The sequence below is a fragment of the Phocoena phocoena genome, chromosome 7, assembly GCF_963924675.1.
Source record: "Phocoena phocoena chromosome 7, mPhoPho1.1, whole genome shotgun sequence".
Taxonomy (NCBI): Eukaryota; Metazoa; Chordata; class Mammalia; order Artiodactyla; family Phocoenidae; genus Phocoena; species Phocoena phocoena.
Window position 1 is genome coordinate 39,692,512 of NC_089225.1, and position 6,000 is coordinate 39,698,511.

At 34.9% G+C, this 6,000-nt stretch overlaps 1 pseudogene; it reads right to left on the bottom strand.

The window, feature by feature from the left end:
* Window positions 1-1,624: 1,624 nt before the first annotated feature.
* On the bottom strand, window positions 1,625-2,230 carry LOC136125363 (transmembrane emp24 domain-containing protein 2 pseudogene; annotated as a pseudogene).
* Window positions 2,231-6,000: the final 3,770 nt, after the last annotated feature.

Sequence of the window (6,000 nt, forward strand, 5' to 3'; positions counted from 1 at the left end):
TATTTTTAGGAAAGCAATTAGTAAAATTCATAATTAAATACAAATAATGATATTACCTCAATAGTTGCTGAAAACATATTGTAAGATTCAACATTCATTCCTGATAAAATTTTTGAGATAGAATGTTACTTAATACAACAAATGTATTTATCTCAAACTAACAGCCAATCTCATGCTTGACAGTGAACTTTTGCATAGATTGTCATGTCATAAGAAGTCAAGGGGGCTCTTTCATGGAACTATTTTTAAACCTCATTTTAAACTGATGTTAACCGCATTTGTTTGTTTGTTTTTGTTTTTAAAAAGAATTGCTTACTTACTAAACCTGGGGCAGATTAGATACACAGCCAGTTTTAAATTTACATCTTTTAAATCAATTTTGAAGTGTTTTCACACACACATGCACACAAGTTGGCATGCAACAGTTGTTCTAAGGTAAAACACAGTCACCTTAAACTGTTGCAAGTATTTTCACCCAAGGTTGAAAAATTGTTTATCCTGAACATGAAAACTTGTAACAAATTTAACTTAATTATATAAAACTCTTTACTAGTAGTTTTCCCCTTGCAAAGATCCAAAAAAAAAAAAATGTACAAGTAAGTAATATACATCAGTCACAATGTAATCCTGGATCATCCCCACACCAAAAGAAAGACCCAGGAAAAACAAAAACAAACACACTAGTACTGACAGTAATGTTCAGTGAGCTAATTAAACAGTGGCCAAAATGCCACTGATCAAAAAAAAAAATAATGGCTGTATATCACTGCAAAGAAACCCAAGAGGCTTTTAACCCTTCGGCATCAGAAATCCAGATTTTTCCAGGTATGTGAATGCATGCCTCCCACGTGCCAAGAGTAGAGAAAGTGGATGTGCCAGCATAGAAAGAAAAAGAACTACTGTTCACTGCAACACCCAGAGAATTGGCTTTAATAGAGACTTCTTACAAGGTTAGGCAGAAACCAAAAAATGGTTCTTAGCTGCTTGTGTCAACAATTTTAAGTGGAGGTGACTGAGTTCTAAGGTTCAAAGTAAAACTTTAAAGGGGAAAAAGGTTGTTGGTTTAAGTCTTATCTTTAAAGCAAAAACAAGATAGACAAAGTATAAAAGTACCAACCAGGTAGCATCCTCTAGTCACAGAGCTCTGCCATTAGGCTGGATAGAAAATGTCAAGATTCAGATAGTTGTTTCTGATAAGGACTCAACAAAATGAATCTTTAATGACTTGAACTGCAGGATGAGGGATCCCAAGAATGCAGTCATTTTTAGTAAAGTACTGTCAATAAAGTACTATCCTGAACAAGCTGCATTTTATTATGAAAGCAAAAGGAAAGAATATATAAAAAGGACTATACATCTGTATTCCACTTACAGTGTTTGAGTTCTGGAAGGACCTGTATAATGGAGGAAGAATTCAAATATGAAATCATGCCAATCAAATGTCAAATATTCACTATAACTTTCCTAAAAAAGTGTTTTCCCCCAATATCTATTAATCACAAAGAAACAGAAGCTGTGAATGTACAGTTTAGAAAATAAAAATGTTGAAATTAATGACATTATTATGACAAAGACACTTGGTAAACAGTAAATTATGAGTTTGGGATTATCAGCAAAAGGCTTTTTAAGCAACCCTCTGGACTTCAAAAAATCTCTTCAGGTAATAGATCTGTCCCAATGTCATGGCAACTAGAACAAGAGCTTCAAAGAAGGACCAAAGGACCACTCTGCTGTTTGTGTTGTCATTGATTGCCCTGTGTATTCTCCCCCGAACTTCCATGTATTCCTGTTCATGCTTTACAGCTGTCATCGCCACTGTGAGCTCATTAATCATTTCTTCTAGCTTGTTCTGGTGAGCTTCTGTTTCCATGTCTTGTCCTTTGGGGGCCTCCCCAATATCAATGGTGAACATCACTATCTTTGGAGTCATGGTGGACATCCCACTGCTAAAACAAAACTGAAATGTTCCATCCATATGAGCAGCAAAGGTGTATTTCCCACTGGACTCCCGGTCTCCTTTATAAATTCCTTTATTATCAGGCCCTGCAATCTCCACGTCGATGTCCAGGAAACCGCCCTTGGCCACCTCGAAGACGAGGCCCATCTTGGTGCCCGGGGTGACCCACTCGAAGAAGCACTCCTCAGCATGCGCGTCAATGCTGACGACGTAGCCCGAGACCGTGGCCCGGAGGGTGGCCCGGAACACCAGTAGCTCAGCGAGCGTCGTCATGTGGGGCCGGGGCCGAAGCCAGGACCGGGACTGCGGCCTCCAGAGCCGCCGTCGCCGTTGCCTCAGCTCAACCGCATTTATTTGAAAAAAAATTAACAAAAAGATATAATAGGAAAAAGGAAGCAAACTACCATTATTTGTAGATAATATGCTTATATTCCTAGAAAACCAAAAAGAGTCATCTGACAATGGCTAAAAATGAAACGAGTCAAGCAGAGTAGCCAGCTTATAGATGATGTATGAAATCGGTAACTTTGTTATATATCAACAATAAACCACTAAGTATATGTAAAAGTTGATATTCTTAATAGCAACGCAGAAAACCACCTAGGGACAAAATTTCCAATAAATTCATGGAAACCATACAATACAAGAACAATAAAGATACAAAATTCTACTAAGAAAAAAAAAGTAGACTCTATGGAGCGCCATATCTGTTCTAGATTGGGAAGACTCAAGACTACAGTTATGCCATTTCAACTATAAATTAGCCAGTAAATATGTTGATTCTAATGCAAATATCCAGCATGCTTTAAAAGAATAGACAAATTGATTCTAAAATTTGTTTATCTGTGGATATAACCAGGGCATTTTTGAAGAGAAATATGTATTAGCAATTGGAGATGAGGCAATTTTGGAGGAGGATTGACCTGTCAGAGTGAAACTGAATTATAATACTACAATAATCAAAACAAACTTATTCTAGCACCTGTTAGGTGGTAAACAAGGCAATCAATTACAAAAATACTGAAGCATATTTAACTATTTATACGAATTTATTATACAAAAAAGGTCTAATTTCAAAGTCCACAAGTATTGATATTTGACATAAGTAGACACAATGGACATTTGGTAAAATCAGTCAAATTACATTGTATTAAGTATAACTGTGTCAGGATAGAAAGTAATAGTATGTGTTTTGACATGGAAAAATCATCTGTGAAAACATAAAATATAAAATTTGGTAGGTTTTGGGAAAAGTATTTTCTATTTTAATTTTTCTTTGGCCTTTTTATTGTAGTTTTTGGCAGCATTCTTACACTGTACAATTATAAACAACAAAAATGGAATTACCTGAACAGCTAGTCATTTATATCCATGATTAACACTTACAAGTCTTCTCATGTTATTTCAATCTCTATATTCTAACTAGGTGAAAATCATGCAAACTATTTCAAAATGACTTGATCTGAGAGTTCTCCTGTCCTCTTACCCTGACTGCTAGTGGTTGTCTATTTCAAATATGGAAAAAAAATTTGAAGTTCATAATTTTAACTTCTTAGCAACCTTCTTATATCTGGGAAATGTATATATCATAGTTAAGATTAATCCTCTGTGTCATCCACCCTGTCTCTCACTAGTAATGACATTCTTTTAAGGAAACTTGATTATACAATTTCCCTTCCATATTGATTTCCATCAACAATCTGTTAGAATAGTGAATGAAAGAACTGGAAATACTTTGTAAATTATTAAATGGGTTGTGCACATTGCACCAAAAACTTAACTATATATAAGGAAGCATGCACATTCATTTCAAAGAAAGTCAAATTTGAATTAATGATTATAGAAGAAATGCTAAATGACTGAATAACATAAAATTCTCCTTGAATGATAAGTAAAAGCTATGTGCAAACATGGATTGAAATGTAGTATAGTTTTTTTCAACAAAGAAATATGATACATTTAAGACTTCCTTACTGCCATTGAAAAAAATGCTACAAAGGGGAAAAAATGCTTTATCTGGAAAAGTCTGGGGTTATAATGAAATCATATTAGGTTAGTATTTCAAAATTAATGTTATACAAAGTTTCAATTTGGATTTCTTTGATGTCAAATTTTTACTAACATATCTTTGTTTCATCTTTTATTTTGAATCATACTCGTTCGTCTACTAGAAACAATACTTGTTATAAGATATTTAAATATCTTTATATACATATAATAAGATATATGGAATATATGTATTTGAATATATTTGTGCATATATGTATATAAATATAATCTTTTGCCTCTGTGATCCCATTAATCATTTAGGTAATTTTTCTTTCCAAACCACATCGTTTTGTCATTACATGGACATAGCAGCAAATATAAATACACTCACACACATACACATACACACACAGATAAAGGTAATCCTACAAAAATCATGAAATTAGTGCTGATTCTCAAGATTTAACCCACTATAAAAAAAATACTTTACTACAAAGAAGACAGGATCAGTTCTTAAATCCACTTGTAAAATGATGATACTTTCTCCATACCTGAGAAATATTTTTCCTGAATGAATTAGAGACAAATGTGGTGACTTAAAACTGATCCCTATACAACAAAGATGATAAAGGAGTTAACTACAGGCCAGACATCTTAATCTGTAAGAGGTCTCTGGGGGTCAAGAAATCACATTCATTTTGCAGGATTATTTCAGGTGGTACAATTTCTTAATTACTGTTAGATGCCTCAGAATAGAGACCTAAATCCATCTAAAACTCCTGCTGCAACGATGACAATTCTGCTGAGTTTATCTCTGCATCTGCTGTGTGACCATGTTCTACATTTACCTTTAAATTTAAGCAAATTATGAAAAGCAACCCTGCTAAAGCTGTCATCATTGAATATCATCATCATCACATAACTGTTTGGACTTAAGAAAAAAGTTCAAACTGTAAAGGATTTTGGAAGCAGATGGTTGAACAAGAGAATCTGGAAGGACTTTCCAGGTTTCTCATCTTCAAATGTCATGCCATGGCTCTAATGTCAATTGTGCTAACATGACAGAGAATGAAATCTAGGCTCAGAAAAGAGCACCTGCTAGTCTAAGGTCACTGAGGTAGTGGCAGAGTTGAGGCTTGCACCCAATTTACAGTGGCTCCAAATTTCACTGCTCCTTCCTGTGTGAATGACTTCTTGCATATCACAATCTGTTCTTACAACATATAATTTATGGTTTTATGACTCCTGTTGACAGCCTGTGAAGGTTTAAACTCATCAGGCACTTGTCTTTTTGACTTTCCCTCTAGACACAAACTAAGAGTTGGGTCAAACTAGCATCTCAAACAGCTAATCGTGCAACATGAGAAGGCTGCCGAGGAGTCAGAAAGTTCCCCCCCTCTCAATCTTTCCAGGGGTGTAGAATAGCACGGTTTCAAATTCCACATAGAAGATGACCAGGGCATTAACGTTGCTCTGCCAAGTTGATAAATTTAGCAAGACTCTAGAGGTGCAGAAAACTTGCCCAAGAAGACTTGTAATTCTTAGAAAAGATTTGGCAATGGTGGTGTTTTATAGAAAAAGTTTAGAGGTATAACATGGTAACTTCTAACTTGGTGTGTTACTGCCAAAAAATCATCATACAACACAATCAGACATCTAGAGTTTTGTAAAACTATTAATAACTCAGTCATTTCATTTGGGTTGGAATATTTATTTAAATATTAAAGCACGTAATATTAGCAAAATGGGGTTCACAAGAAATGGCAAAAGAGTAATATTTGTTGAATGATATGAAGGTATTTGTTTCAGACACTTATTTGAAAATGCTCGTTTCACCCTCAAATGGTATTTTTAAGAAGTTTAAACTTGGCCCATAACAGCAGTTCAGAAAGAACCGAAAGAAGTTTTGAGAAGCAAGAAGTTGCATCGGCCATATCTGCAGAGCAATGGAAGAAATTTTTATTCCCTAAACTTTCTGCATAGCCGGGATCTACATAGTGGTTAACTCAAACAGATGTGTGGAGTTTCCTTAATGTAGTTGACTAAGAATTTGC